General features: G+C 43.0%; 1 long non-coding RNA gene across 3 annotated transcripts; it reads right to left on the bottom strand.

Moving 5' to 3' along the window:
* Positions 1-10,926: 10,926 nt before the first annotated feature.
* LOC123328722 lies at positions 10,927-14,366 on the bottom strand. Of its 3 annotated transcripts, none has more exons than XR_006543749.1 (2): positions 14,304-14,366; positions 10,927-11,609 (listed from the first exon to the last, which is right to left on the bottom strand). It is a non-coding gene; the product is annotated as an uncharacterized LOC123328722 (long non-coding RNA). The 3 variants fall into 3 exon arrangements; XR_006543750.1 differs by lacking the exon at positions 14,304-14,366 and adding an exon at positions 13,937-14,052; XR_006543748.1 differs by lacking the exon at positions 14,304-14,366 and adding an exon at positions 13,596-13,925.
* Between the last annotated feature and the right edge of the window lie 840 nt (positions 14,367-15,206).

The raw sequence follows: 15,206 nt of genomic DNA, 5'->3' as shown, positions 1-15,206 counted from the left end.
ATTGCTTTAAAGTTCTGTTGACTAGATCAATAGCACAGAAGAAACCTGAAATATGATTAAGGGACTGCCATTGAAACACTCATCTGAAACCTCTGAGCTCACACCTGCATTTTTATCTAACTTTTAAATAACAGATAATTGCATTGTTTTCTGGTCTAGTGATTTCCAAACTTTGGTATGAATACAATCACCTAGGAAACTTGGCAGAAGCCAAAGAAAAAGCAAACAGAGGCTCAGACCCTTACAGACTTCAGCAAGTTTGGATTCTGTTGTTCAGTTACTAAGTCATGGTCTGACTCTTTGGGAGCTGATGAACTGCAGCACACCAGACTTCCCTGTGCTTCACTCTCTCCCAGAGCTTGCTCATACTCATGTCCATTGAGTCGGTGATGCCATCTAACCATTTCATTCTGTGTCACCTCCTTCTCCTCCTGCCCTCAACATTTCCCAGCATCATGGTCTTTTCTAATGAGTCGGCTCTTCACATCAGGTGGCCAAAGTGTTGGAACGTCAGCCTCAGCATCCATCCTTCCAATGAATATTCAGGACTGATTTCCTTTAGGATGGACTGGTTGGATCTCCTTGCAGTCCAAGGGACTCTCAAGAGTCTTCTCCAACACCACAGTTCAAAAGCATCAATTCTTTGGCACCCAGCCTTTTTTATGGTCCAACTTCACATCCATACATGACTACTGGAAAAAACATAGCTTTAATTATATGGACTGCTTGTTATCTTTGCAGGGGATTCTGACATATACCAAAACCTGAGAACTACTTTTCCTAACTGTTCCAAAAGCTCTCAATTCATTTCATGAAGACAAAAAAAAAAAAAAATTAATGCCAAAATTCAATAAACCTAGAGTCTTTTTATCTTTTCAATTAGCCAATGAGGTTTATTGAGGCGTGATTATTGCTAATTGAAAACTTTTTATCTTTTTAAAACAGAAATCAGATTGTGCCAATCTTCTGCTTAAAACTTTTGAATTGTTTTCCACTGCATGGGAATAAAAGTCAAATTCTATACCCTGGCTTATATGCCCTGATGTATTTTGCGTGCCACCATATTCCTTTGACATCTTGCTCTCTGAGCCACAGCTTTTCTGTCCTCAATCCCAATAAACTCAGTCTACTTTGTGGCCTCTGTCACTCCCTCCACCTGGAACCTTTCTTCCTCCAGATGCTGATGTGCTCACCTCTTCTTGACAGTCCAGTAGCAGCCTCAGGACAAGCAAGTCTTTCCCTGTTGCTATTCAGTCGATCAGCTGTGTCCAACTCTTTGCAACTTCATGGACTGCATGCAGCATGCCAGGCTTTCCTGTCCTTTATCATCCCTGGAAGTTTGCTCAAACACATGTCCATTGAGTCAGTGATGCCACTCATCCATCTCATCCCCTGTTTCTTTCTTCTCCTTCTGTCTTCAATCTTTTCCAGAATCAAGATCTTTTCCAACAACTTGGCCCTTTGCATCAGGTGGCCAAAATATTGGAGCTTCAGCTTCAGCATCAGTCTGTCCAATGAATATTCAGGGTTGATTTCCTTTAAGATTGACTGGTTTGATTTCCTTACTATCTGGTAGACAGAGTGCCTGAAGAACTATGGATAGATGTTTGTAACATTGTATAGGAGATAGTGACAAAACCATCCCAAAGAAAAACAAATGCAAGTCTTTCTCTGCCTAGGGTCTTAAAATAGGTCCTTTTCACTACACTACCTGATATCATATCTGCCCATTTGTTGATATTCTCTCCTTCTCTTTCCCTCTCTCCTAAAATGTAACCTATATATCAGCAAGAAGCTCATCCATCTCATTTACCACTAAATTTTCAACCCTTAAAAAAACAGCTGACACAGTGAGTCGGTTTATTTATTTCCTTATTTGTCTGTAGGCTTCAGGAAGATACAATTCTTTCTGGTTCATATCTGTAGCCTCAGAGCCTACTACAGCACAGATGCTCAGGAAGCGTTTGCTGAAGGAGCAAATGAATGCTTCTTGATTTTTGCTCAGCTCCAAAAGGATTCATAACAAAGGGTGGTTGATTGTAAAATATTGCTTGCAAAGCTTATAGACAACATAAAGACTTTCTAAGAAACAGGAGGAAGAAGGTCCGTCTAGAAAGGTCCAGCTGCACATGTTCATCACAGCTCCTTTTCCCAAAGGTGTGACTACCCTTAGAACCATAATTGAATTATAAATCTCATACCAAAATAAGCTAACAATGATTGTCTGGTACAGACTCTCTGCCTTCAGGCTGGTTCACCATTATCCACACTCTATAGGTAAAAAAAAAAAATTTTTTTTTTTTGCTATTAGTAACAAAAGAAAAAAGAGACCTTTGAATTAGAAAGGGGGAAATGAAGTAAAATATTAAGTCCAGCTAGAGTAATTTCAGTAAACTCTTGGGAGAGATAAAAGAAATTTGAAAACTAATACCAGACGTTGGAAGTACACTCCTGTGTGCTTTGCAGTGAGGAATACACAAGAAGGACTGACGGTATCTGGTCAAAACACTCTGCTATGTGTGTTAGTGTTCCTGAGTGTGTCCTGGGAAGGTTTCATCAGGTGATACAGCACAGAGTGGGGCAGGAGTGGGGAAGCAGAGTCAAGGAGAGAGGAGGAGGATGATTCTAATTAATGAAACTGCAGTAAACACTGGAGATTGGCCAAGAGATTTGATTTCAAGTGCTCTCATCACCAAAAAAGGCAATGATAGGAGATGATATATTAATTACCAAGTGTATTAATCATTTCACTGTGTATCTATATATCAAATCATCATCACTTTAAATATATACATTTAATTTTTTTAATTGAAGTATAGTTAATTTACAATGTGTTAGTTTCAAGTGTGGATCACAATAAACTGTGTGGATCACAAATTCTGAAAGAGATGGGAATACCAGACCACCTGACCTGCCTCTTGAGAAACCTGTATGCAGGTCAGGAAGCAACAGTTAGAACTGGACATGGACCAACACACTGGTTCCAAATAGGAAAAGGAGTACGACAAGGCTGTATATTGTCACCCTGCTTATTTAACTCATATGCAGAGTACATCATGAGAAACGCTGGGCTGGAAGAAGCACAAGCTGGAATCAAGATTGCCAGGAGAAACATCAATAACCTCAGATATGCAGATGACACCACCCTTATGGCAGAAAGTGAAGAGGAACTAAAAAGCCTCTTGATGAAAGTGAAAGAGGAGAGTGAAAAAGTTGGCTTAAAGCTCAACATTCATAAAACTAAGATCATGGCATTCAGTCCCATCACTTTATGGCAAATAGATGGGGAAACAGTGGAAACAGTGGCTGGCTTTATTTGGTAGGGGGGGGGACTCCAAAATCACTGCAGATGGTGACTGCAGCCATGAAATTAAAAAACGCTTACTCCTTGGAAGGAAAGTTATGACCAACCTAGATAGCATATTGAAAAGCAGAGACATTACTTTGCCAACAAAGGTCCATCTAGTCAAGGCTACGGTTTTTCCAGTGGTCATGTATGGATGTGAGAGTTGGACTATAAAGAGGGCTGAGCAAAGAATTGATGCTTTTGAACTGTGGTGTTGGAGAAGATTCTTGAGAGTCCCTTGGACTGCAAGGGGATCCAACCAGTCCATCCTAAGGGAAATCACTCCTGGGTGTTCATTGGAAGGACTGATGTTAAAGCTGAAACTCCAGTATTTTGGCCACCTGATGCAAAGAGCTGACTCATTTGAAAAGACCCTGATGTCGGGAAAGATTGAAGGCAGGAGGAGAAGGGGATGACAGAGGATGAGATGGTTAGATGGCATCACCAATTCAATGGACATGAGTTTGGGTAAACTCCAGGAGTTGGTGATGGACAGGGAGACCTAGCGTGCTGTGGTTCATGGGGTCGCAAAGAGTCAGACATGACTGAGCGACTGAACTGAGCTGAACTGAACTGAACTGAATGGAATAAAATGATTCCATTATACATATATATATATACATATTCTTTTTTACATTCTCTTATATGATAGGTTATTAAAGACACTGAGTATCGTTTCCTGTGCTATACAATAGGTCCTCATTGTTTATCTATTTTATATATAGTAGGGTGTATATGTTAATCCATGTATTTATTTAAAAAAAGAAAAGGAGAAGGATGCAGGGAGCAGGACTTTATATTCATGGAGACCACTCAGGAATAAATGCCACACTGAGTGAAAAGAATGTTGTTGTTTAGTTGCTAAGTCATGTCCAGCTCTTTTGAGACCCCACTGACTGTAGCCCAGCAGGCTCCTCTGTCCATGGGGTATCCCAGGCAAGAATACTGGACTGAGTTGCTATTTCCTTCTCCAGGCGAACTTCCTAATCCAGGGATCAAACCTGTGTCTCCTGCCTTGGCAGGTGAATTCTTAATCACTGAGACACTAAAGAAGCCTGTGAAAAGAAGGGGCTGCCATCTGTCTCTACACTGAGCTTTGCAGATATCAGATGAAGAAGATCAGAAATAATCACTGATTCCACCAAGACCAAAGAGCTAAGGATGGAGAGGAAACAGGCAGAGTACAGGCCTGTCTTCCAGCCACTTGTGCCACTGACTGCCTGAGAGGCTTTGGCCTCAGTTCAGTCTTCCCAATGCTACCCATCATATAAAAGGGAAGAGGTGACTGGGAGAGGGAAACAGGAGGGAAGGAACCAGTTGCTTCCAAGCCAGACTCTCAAGTCACATATTTGCAGTATTCTCTCAAAGGAAGGAATTCAGGAAGAAGGGTGTTCAAAAGGATCCATTCTTCAGAAAATGCTAGTAATTCGTCTCCTGAAAGGAACCTTTTTTAGCATGAAGAAGAAAATTCAGGCTCACAGCCTCCATAGCTCTTCAGGGAGGAAACATCATCGTGCTGTTTCTACTCCTAATTAATTTAAACATCTGTCTGTTGTCTTCAGAAAACCATCCTCTGGGAAAATGGGAAGTTGGTATTTTTTAGCATAATTTCTACCCCACCCCCAAAACCATATAGAAGGTCTTAGCAGTGAAAAGGAGTGGGCCATGTTCTTTAACAACTCGTTCAGACTAGTGGCCCATTGGGGACAGAGGGCAGGGGATAGCGAGAGGGAGAGAAGGGGAGGGAGGCTCAGAGCTGGAACTCTGCGGACCACAGTCATGCACAAAAGCCAATGCCTTAGCACTTTTAAAGCAGAGGAGTGATGGTAGGGTTTGAGGAGGGCAAATTCAGATCTAGAATTCTCTAAGGAATTCAACCTCCAGGCCACAGACCAGTACCTTCTGGCAGATCAGTGGTGCCATTAGATTAGAAATAGAGTGCACAATAAAAGGAATTCACTTGCATCATCCCAAAATCACCCCCCTTCCTACTTGGTCCATGGAAAAATTGTCTTCCGAGAAACTGGTCTCTGGTGCCAAAAAAGTGGAGGACCGCTGCTCTAAGTCACCCTCTCCAATGCACCTGAACACTGATGAGCTGACCCAGGAGTTCCTTCACCCCACTCTGGGCTTAGTGGTGGTTTCCTTTCTAGATGCCACTTTCAAGAAGGAGGATGGAGTGGGTGTGGGAACCCCCCTCTGCCAAGATGGCAGGAAAGGTAAGAGACTCAGTGCTCCATATGTGTGTGTCAGGGGTGGTGGGGGTACAGATAAGATTTCTGCTCATGCTCTGACCTTTCCCACCTCTGAATTTCTCTCATATAGCCATTAATACAGCATTTAGCCTTTCACATGCAGGAAGGCTTTCTCAACCTCAGCACTGTCGACATATTGGGTCAGATGGCTCTTTTTCATGAGCGCCATTGGATGCATTGTAGGGTATTTAGCAGCATCCTCAGAGAAGGCAGTGGCACCCCACTCCAGTACTCTTGCCTGGAAAATCCCATGGACGGAGGAGCCTGGAAGGCTGCAGTCCATGGGGTTGCTAAGAGTCGGACACGACTGAGCAACTTCACTTTCACTTTTCACTTTCATGCATTGGAGAAGGAAATGGCAACCCCCTCCAGTGTTCTTACCTGGAGAATCCCAGGGACGGGGAAGCCTGGTGGGCTGCCGTCTCTGGGGTCGCACAGAGTCAGACACGACTGAAGCGACTTAGCATAGCATAGCAGCACCCTTGGCCTCTACCCACTAGATGCCAGGAACACTCCCTCCCCTCCTAGTTATGGCCACCACAAAGGTCTCCAGACAGTGCCAATCCCCTAAGTGAGACCCATGTCTGGAGACTGTGTGTCACATTGGCCTCTCCGGGTGTGACATTGGATCCCTAGGATACAAGCCAAGCAAACTCTTTGCTGAGTCCCCTGCCTTGAAAACCTAGCTTGAAGTCTCAGATCTGCCACTAAGCCTACATGCCATCATTTGATTACAAGTATAAAAGGAGAATGTATAATCTCAAAATGTTTTCATATCATGTCTAGATTCTATACCAATGTACCAATCACAAGCAATCAAAAATTACAAAGAAGCTCATGTTTAGACTTTATGATAACTGACATGAGATTGAGAACTGCAAGAGTTATGACCAACAAAAACCTTGTATAATTATCTGCCAACTCTGTCAAAAAACAGCTACGTGAGCTTGGACAAGTTGTTTAGCACCTCTAGTCCTCAGTGTTCTCATTTTTGAAGACAAGTATTTAAGAACCAGGCTTCTCAGATGGCACAGTGGTAAAGAAGCCACCTGTCAATGCAGTCGACTAAAGAGTTCAGTTCAGTGCAGTTCAGGTGCTCAGCTGTGTCTGACTCTTTGTAACCCCATACACTGCAGCATACCAGGCCTCCCTGTCCATCACCAACTCCCAGAATTTACTCAAACTCATGTCCATTGAGTAAGTGATGCCATCCAACCATCTCATCCTCTGTTGTCCCCTTCTCCTCCAGCCCTCAATCTCTCCAAGCATCAGGGTCTTTTTAAACAAGTCAGTTCCTTGCATCAGGTGGACAATGTACGGGAGTTTCCACTTCAGCATCAGTCCTTCCAATGAACATTCAGGACTGATTTCCTTTAGATGGACTGGTTGGATCTCCTTGCAGTCCAAGGGACTCTCAAGAGTCTTCTCCAATATCACAGTTCTAAAGCATCAGTTCTTCAGTGCTCAGCTTTCTTTATAGTCCAACTCTCACATCCATACATAACTACTGGAAAAACCATAGCTTTGACTAGATGAACCTTTGTTGGCAAAGTAATGTCTCTGCTTTTTAATATGATGTCTAGGTTTGTCATAACTTTCCTTCCAAGGAGCAAGTGTCTTTTAATTTCATGGCTGCAGTCACCATCTGCAGTGATTTTGGAGCCCAAAAAAGTAAAGTCTGTCACTCTTCCCATTGTTTCCCCATCTATTTGCATAAAGTGATGGGACCAGATGCCATGATCTTCGTTTTCTGAATGTTGAGCTTCAAGCAAACTTTTTCGCTCTCCTCTTTCACTTTCATCAAGAAGCTCTTTAGTTCTTCTTCACTTTCTACCATAAGGGTGGTATCATCTGCATATCTGAAGTTATTGATATTTCTCCCGGCAATCTTGATTCCAGCTGTGCTTCATCCAGCTGCATATAAGTTAAATAAGCAGTGTGACACTATACAGCCTTGACATACTCTTTTCCTGATTTGGAACCAGTCTGTTGTTCCATGTCCAGTTCTAACTGTTGCTTCCTGACCTGCATACAGGATTCTCAAGAGGCAGGTCAGGTGGTCTGGTATTCCCATCTCTTTCAGAATTTTCCACAGTTTATTGTGATCCACACACTCAAAGGCTTTGGCATAGTCAATAAAGCAGAAATAGATGTTTTTCTGGAACTCTCTTGCTTTTTCCATGATCCAGCGGATGTTGGCAATTTGATCTCTAGTTCCTCTGCCTTTTCTAAATCCAGTTTGAACATCTGGAAGTTCACGGTTCACATATTGCTGAAGCCTGGCTTGGAGAATTTTGAGCATTACTTTGCTAGCATGTGAGATGAGTGCATTGTGCAGTACTTTGAGCATTCTTTGGCATTGCCTTTCTTTGGGATTGGAATGAAAACTGACCTTTTCCAGTCCTGTGGCCACTGCTGAGTTTTCCAAATTTGCTGGCATATTGAGTGCAACACTTTCACAGCATCATCTTCAGGATTTGAAATAGCTCAAATGGAATTTCATCACCTCCACTAGCTTTGTTCATAGTGATGCTTCCTAAGGCCCACTTGACTTTGCTTTACAGAATATCTGGCTCTAGATGAGTGATCACACCATCATGATTATCTGGGTCTTAAATATCTTTTTTGCATAGTTCTGTGTATTCTTGCCACCTCTTCCTAGTATCTTCTGCTTCTGTTAGGTCCATACCATTTCTGTCCTTTATTGTGCCCATCTTGGCATGAAATGTTCCCTTGGTATCTCTAATTTTCTTGAAGAGAGCTCTAGCCTTTCCCATTCTGTTGTTTTCCTCTATTTCTTTGCATTGATCACTGAGAAAGGCTTTCTTATCTCTCCTTGCTGTTCTTTGAAATTCTACATTCAAATGAGTATATCTTTCCTTTTCTCTTTTGCCTTTTACTTCTCTTCTTTTCACAGCTATTTGTAAGGCCTCCTCAGACAACCATTTTGTCTTTATACATTTCTTTTTCTTGGGGATGGTCTTGATCATTACCTCTTATACAATGTCATGAACCTCCATCCATAATTCTTCAGGCACTGTCTATTGGATTTAATCCCTTGAATCTATTTGTCACTTCCACTGTATAATTGTAAGGGATTTGATTTAGGTCATACCTGAATGGTCTAGTGGTTTTCCCTACTTTCTTCAATTTAAGTCTGAATTTGGCAATAAGGTGTTCATGATCTGAGCCACAGTCAGCTCCTGGTCTTGTTTTTGCTGGCTGTATAGAGCTTCTCCATCTTTGGCTGCAAAGAATATAATCAATCTGATTTTGGTGTTGACCATCTGGTGATGTCCATGTGTAGAGTCATCAGGAATGGACTGAAATCATCTGGAGTTGTCTGGGGACTGGAATGCAAAAGTAGGAAGTCAAGAATTATCTGGAGTAACATGCAAGTTTGGCCTTGGAGTACAGAATGAAGCACAGCAAAGGCTAATAGAGTTTTGCCAAGAAAACGCACTGGTCATAGCAAACACCCTCTTCCAACAACACAAGAGATGACTCTACACATGGACATTACCAGATGGTCAACTGAAATCAGACTAAAGAGACACATGTTCAATTCCTGTGTTTCAAAGAGCCCCTGGAGAAGGAAATGGCAACCCTCTCCAGTACTCTTACCTGGAAAGTTCCATGAACAGAGGAACCTGGCAGGCTACAGTCCATGGGGACAAAGAGCCAGACACAACTGAGCGACTGAGCACATTTAAGAACCATAACCTCAAAGGTTACATAGTCTGGGATCCAAGTCATAGTCAGGCTGCACTGCAATCTTAATGGATCCTACATGGAAGTCCTTCAGTCTGAGCCTAGGCTGAAGCCCCAAGACAGGGTCGTCCCAACATACACAGTGAATTAGAAGATGCTTGACTAACTCCCCAAGTCTGGCCTCTCCCTATAGTTGAATAATGGATGAGAGGAAAAGCTGGACCAGTTTTTCATTCTTAAAAATAATGCTGCAGTGAAAACTCTTGTACATCTTTCATAATTTACATATGTAAATGTTTCCTTAGGGTAAACACTGAGAGACTGGATTGCTGAATTAAAAGTGTCCACATGTTTTCAATGTAAGTAGAAACTGTGAAATTGCTCTTCAAAATTCAATTTCTACACCCACCAACAATAAATGAGAGGAATTGCTTTCCTGTGTCATTTCTAATACTTAGTAATACCAATATTTTAGATTTTTCCAACATGTTTTTTTAAATGTTATCCAATTTTTGTTTTAATTTGCATGTTCTTAAAAGACGCTTACTCCTTGGAAGGAAAGTTGTGACCAACCTAGATAGCATATTGAAAAGCAGAGACATTACTTTGCCAACAAAGGTCTGTCTAGTCAAGGCTATGGTTTTTCCAGCAGTTATGTATGGATGTGAGCGTTGGACTGTGAAGAAAGCTGAGCACCGAAGAATTGATGCTTTTGAACTGTGGTGTTGGAGAAGACTCTTGTGAGTCCCTTGGAGACTCAAGGAGATCCAACCAGTCCATTCTAAAGGAGATCAGTCCTGGGTATTCTTCGGAAGAAATGATGCTAAAGCTGAAATTCCAGTACTTTGGCCACCTCATGTGAAGAGTTGAGTCATTGGAAAAGATTTTGATGTTGGGAGGGATTGGGGGCAGGAGGAGAAGGGGATGACAGAGAATGAGAAGGCTGGATGGCATTACCGACTCGATGGACATGAGTTTGGGTGAACTCCGGGAGTTGGTGATGGCCAGGGAGGCCTGGCGTGCTGCGATTCATGGGGCCGCAAAGAGTCGGACAGGACTGAGCGACTGAACTGAACTGAACTGACTGAATGCCCAGTGGACTTCCCAGGTGGCTCAGTGGTAAAGAATCCACCTGCCAATGCAGGAAATGCAAGAGATGCAATTTCCATCCCTGGGTCGAGAAGATCCCCTGGAAAAGAGAACAGCAATCCACTCCAGTATTCTTGCCTGGAAAATTCCATAGACAAAAGGATCCTGGCAGGTTACAGTCCATGGGGTGACAAAGAGACAGACCTGACCGAGCGACTGAGAACACACACACAGCATGGCCAATGGCCTTGAGTAACACTCGTGTTTGGTGCCCAGCAGAGTCACTACATGAAATACATACTAGTAAGTATTTTTATAAGATTTTCCAAATACTATAGCAAAATTTAGTAGATGATGTGCCAGGAGGCATACTGGGTACTTTATATACATGTCTTCATTAATTTCCTCAACTGTTCTCTAAAATAATTACTTTTCCTTTCCATTTGACAAAAAAAGAAATGGAAGCCCTGCAAGATTAAGTACATTCCTCAAGGTACAAAGATAATAAGACAATACAAATTCTAAACCAGGCCTGATTCCAGAAATTGCCACCCTGGTCACCCCCCAAATCTTGGGTGAGCACCTACTCTGGGCAAGAGTCTAAGGTCACCAATGCTGTGTCCGGTCCAGGCATAAGAGGAGGATTGGACACCCTTTGCTAGAAGTATAGAGAAGCAGCACATGTGAGCTTTACCACTTATAGCTCGCCGAGGGCTTTCTCCCCCTGTACATTCAGTACTCATTGCTGGTGTTTAGGAAGAGACGGCAGGGCCTAGGCGAACACCATCCATCCATACCTTACAGAACCCGTGTGTCAGAGAGGTTGTGAATTCCCTAAGAGCTGCAGCTTACAAGAGGAGGGCCCGAGGTAGCAAAGATACCTGGAGTGTCTGAGAGGGGGCTCCTGGAGGCTGAGCAGATGAGGAAGGCCCTGGAAGAGGAGAACTTCACAGGGGCCTAGAACATCGGGAGGTTTCTGGGGTGCGAGGGAACACAAAGGATTGATTTGATCCTCCAAATGTCAACTCCAAAGGGACAGAAGTATCAGTGTTTTTCTGGAGTTCAAGCTGACGTGTGTATTTTGCTCTCCTTTGGGGTGAGAGTTGCTGTTGCTCTCCTTCCTCCATCATTAAAGTCTTTGGACTCCTAACTAATATCTTGCTCTCAGGAGCCTTCATTTGAAGTCCATTTGTAGACACTGGATGGACCTAGAGAGTGTCAAAATACAGTGAATTAAGTCAGAAAAACGAGTATCATATATGAATGCATATATGCAGAATCCAGAAAAATGGTACAAATAAATGTATCTGCAAAGCAGAAATAGAGACAGACATGGAGAACAAATGTATGGACACCAAGGAGGGAGAAAAAGAGGGGTAAGATGAATTGGGAGATTGGGATTGACATATGTACACTGTTAATACTATGTATAAAATAGATAACTAACGAGAACCTACTCTAATAGCTCAGGGAACTCTACTCTATGCTCTGTGGTGACCTAAATGGGAAGGAAATCCAAAAGTGAGGAAATATATATATATGTAAAGTTGATTCACTTTGCTCTACAGTAGAAACACAACACTGTAAAGCCAACTATCCTCCAATAAAAATTAATTTTAAAAAATTTTTTAATTAATTAAAAAAATAAAAAGGCTGGCATTTGGGTTCCAAGAGAGAACAGGAGACCTGAAGTGGACTGCACAGGCTCTGGTCCCACACAACTTTGTTTCCTCCTGTGATGGGACCAGGTAGAGTCTAACAGTCTGCCCCACACTGGCCAGCCCTCCATGTCTAACTTCTTTGGGCTTGCTGCTTGTGCAGTATGTGTTAGTCGCTCAGTCGTGTCTGACTCTTTGCAACCCCATAGACTGTAGCCCACCAGGCTCCTCGGTCCATGGAATTCTCCAGGCAAGAATACTGGAGCAGGTAGCCATTCCCTTCCCCAAAGGATCTTCCTGACCCAGGGATCGAACCTGGGTCTCCTGCATTGCAGGCAGGCTCGGTAACGTCTGAGCCACCAGAGAAGCCCAACTTTTTTGGGAGTAGAGATCAAATCTTACTCTTCTCCTTGTCTCCCTGTCCCATCCTGCCCTGTCTCCACCTCCAAGGCCTCACACGACTGCTACGAACAGTCACAGCATTTCGCAGTTTACAAAATCACTCTGTAGCCAGGAGTTGGTGTTCTTTATCTGAAACCTGGACGTTTTACAATGTGAGGGGGGTCCTCTATTCAAAAAATAATATAAAATATTGAGTCAAAATGAAGCTAAAATGAATAATGAAAGTTATATGAAATGAAGTTAATATGAAATGATTCCAAGCTGCAAATTTTAGAAAGTAAACAAATATATATATCAGAAAACCTAGAAAATAACATAGTTTTCTTATCTCTAAGCATCTGCCTGATAGACCTCTACAATCTTTTGTTCTACATTTTGTGGCTTTGACCATCTTTTCATGTGACAGTGATTGGCCATGCCTAATTATATAAAGACAATGAAAAATTAATTTGATTTTTTCTCCAGCCTGATTGATTTAAAAAAATTTTTTTTATTAGTTGTAGTTGGAATGCACGAAACATGTGATTTATGCACAGAGTTGCTGATGGTAATATTGTTGCAGGGTCCTACTTTACAAATACAGGTATTCTGAGAAATTCCATTTCACATGATTCCCATCAAATAACAAAACTATGGTGAATTTGTAATTATATATGCATAGCTTCCCAGGTGGCACTACTGGTAAAGAAGCTGCCTGCCAATGCAGGAGATGCAAGAGACACAGGTCCAATACCTGGGTCGGGAAGATCCTCTAGAGGAGGACATGGCACTTCACTGTTCTTGGCTGGAGAATCCCATGGACAGAGGAGCCTAGTGGGCTAAAGTCCACCAGGTCACAAACCGTCTGACCTGACTGAGTGACTACCAATCTGTAAAATGGAAGCATTAATGCCAATCTCAGGAGGCCACATGGAAGATAAAGCATGAGCTAAGTGCCAAGCACACAGTTGGCATACCAGCGCTGTTGCAGCACTTGCACACTGGAAAAACTGGTTGAGGATGGAGACAACTGGAAGGCGTGTCTCAGCTTCCTATGTGAGCAGTCTCTTAGGGGTCTTCAATTTGGAAACATTCTATGATTCAAAATCCCCATAAAAGTAAACCAGGCAAGGATTTAAAGAAATAGCTACATACGATTTTTCACAGGCTAATCTGTGGCTCCATGTGGGTCAAAGAAGATTAAGGGCTCCTTGAAATTCAAAGGCTGATTACTTCAAAACCCATCCCAGGAGTCAAACAGGATGCAGCACAGCTCAATATTTTGTGCACAAGCCAGAACTTTTCAGATAAGCACTTCAGAGGAAGCTAACATAAGGTGAAAGGTTTTCGGAAAGTTGTGACTTTAAAACAAATCCGCTGCTGCAGAGAGCTGAGCTCAGCTCACAGCCTTCACACCCATCAGCCCCCTTCCTGAGCCTGTGGCCAGGACCCAGCCCTGGTTCCGGGGGCCCCCTTCACTGCTGGAAAACAATTACCCTCTGTAGCCTCTGAGGGCTGGGGGAACTCAGAAAGGGTTGTCCAGGAAGCTGATCCCCTCTGGATGTCTTAACTCCCCTTCCCAGCCCCTCCTCCAAGCTCTGCTAAAGGTGAGGAGACCAGGGGATGTCTGTACTTAATGGGGAACTGCCGGAGTCCAGCCCCAGCTGATCCAGGGTATTCAAAGGAGAGACGGCGTAGGCGAGGGTCAGGAAACAACTGCTTAATTAAACGTTAATTAAGGATATAAAGAGTAATAGAATGAGGATAGCTCAGTAGGAAAATTCAGTGGAGAAAAGAGGCTGAGTAGCTTGGTTTATGCAGGAGACCAATAAAACTTCAAGACAAGAAGTTTGCACCACTTACATAGGCCGCAGGCGTCCTTCCATTCTCCCGAAGGAGAGGAGACACTGAGGCCTCCCCAGTCGGATCTTAGAAGCCCAGGCATAATTAGCAAGCATGGCGGGTTCCACGCTCCAGATGGAGACTCAGCCAGAATTTGAGAGAGAGAGCGACATGGGGAGACCAAGTTTCGGTGACCAAGGCCCGCACTTTATTTTCCAAAGTAGTTTTTATACCTTAAGTTGTGCATAGAGGATAATGGGGGAAGGGGTGGAGTCATGCAAGGACAGCAGTTCCTGGTCCTAATCGAAGCCAGGCTTTCAAACTTATCATATGCAAAAGTTCAGGTGAATTACATCATCTTCTGGCCAGGAGGCCTGTTAACATTTTAAGAAACTTATTTTTCTCTAAAGGTGATTATTCCAAAGTCAGGCACCAGCCTCCAAAAAAGCATTGGACAAAGCTGCATTTTACATTTCTATACACCCATTATATCAATCAATACACTGCCAAGGACACAGTAGGTAAGGAGTATGGAGACTTAGCAGCAAACATTGGCTCAATAAGTGAAAAACCCTTCACCAATACAATTTCTAATCAATCTTTTAACTACTCAAAAGAATCTGTGTTTAGACAGTTTAGAACATCTCCTGCCTCTCACAGTTGGGAGGCTCTGAACAATCACATGTGGCCGGAAAAACCTATTCAGGCAGGCTAGAGGACTTCCAAAGGAGTTTGTAGGTTGAAACACTGTCACACCCAGGAATTATTAACTGGAGCTGTAAGCTAACTCTCTTTTCAGAGAGAGGTAGTGGGGGACAGCCCCCTGTAAAGTCAGAGGTGTAGGTGAAAGCACAAAGCAGAAAGTAGGCAGACTCTGGTTTTGGGGGTAGATGCTCGAGAATTTCCAGGGGGACTCCTGAGGCT

Source organism: Bubalus bubalis, chromosome 12 (assembly GCF_019923935.1).
Source record: "Bubalus bubalis isolate 160015118507 breed Murrah chromosome 12, NDDB_SH_1, whole genome shotgun sequence".
Taxonomy (NCBI): domain Eukaryota; kingdom Metazoa; phylum Chordata; class Mammalia; order Artiodactyla; family Bovidae; genus Bubalus; species Bubalus bubalis.
The sequence above is the reverse complement of the archived record's forward strand: the minus strand, read 5'-3'. Positions and strand labels throughout refer to the sequence as shown.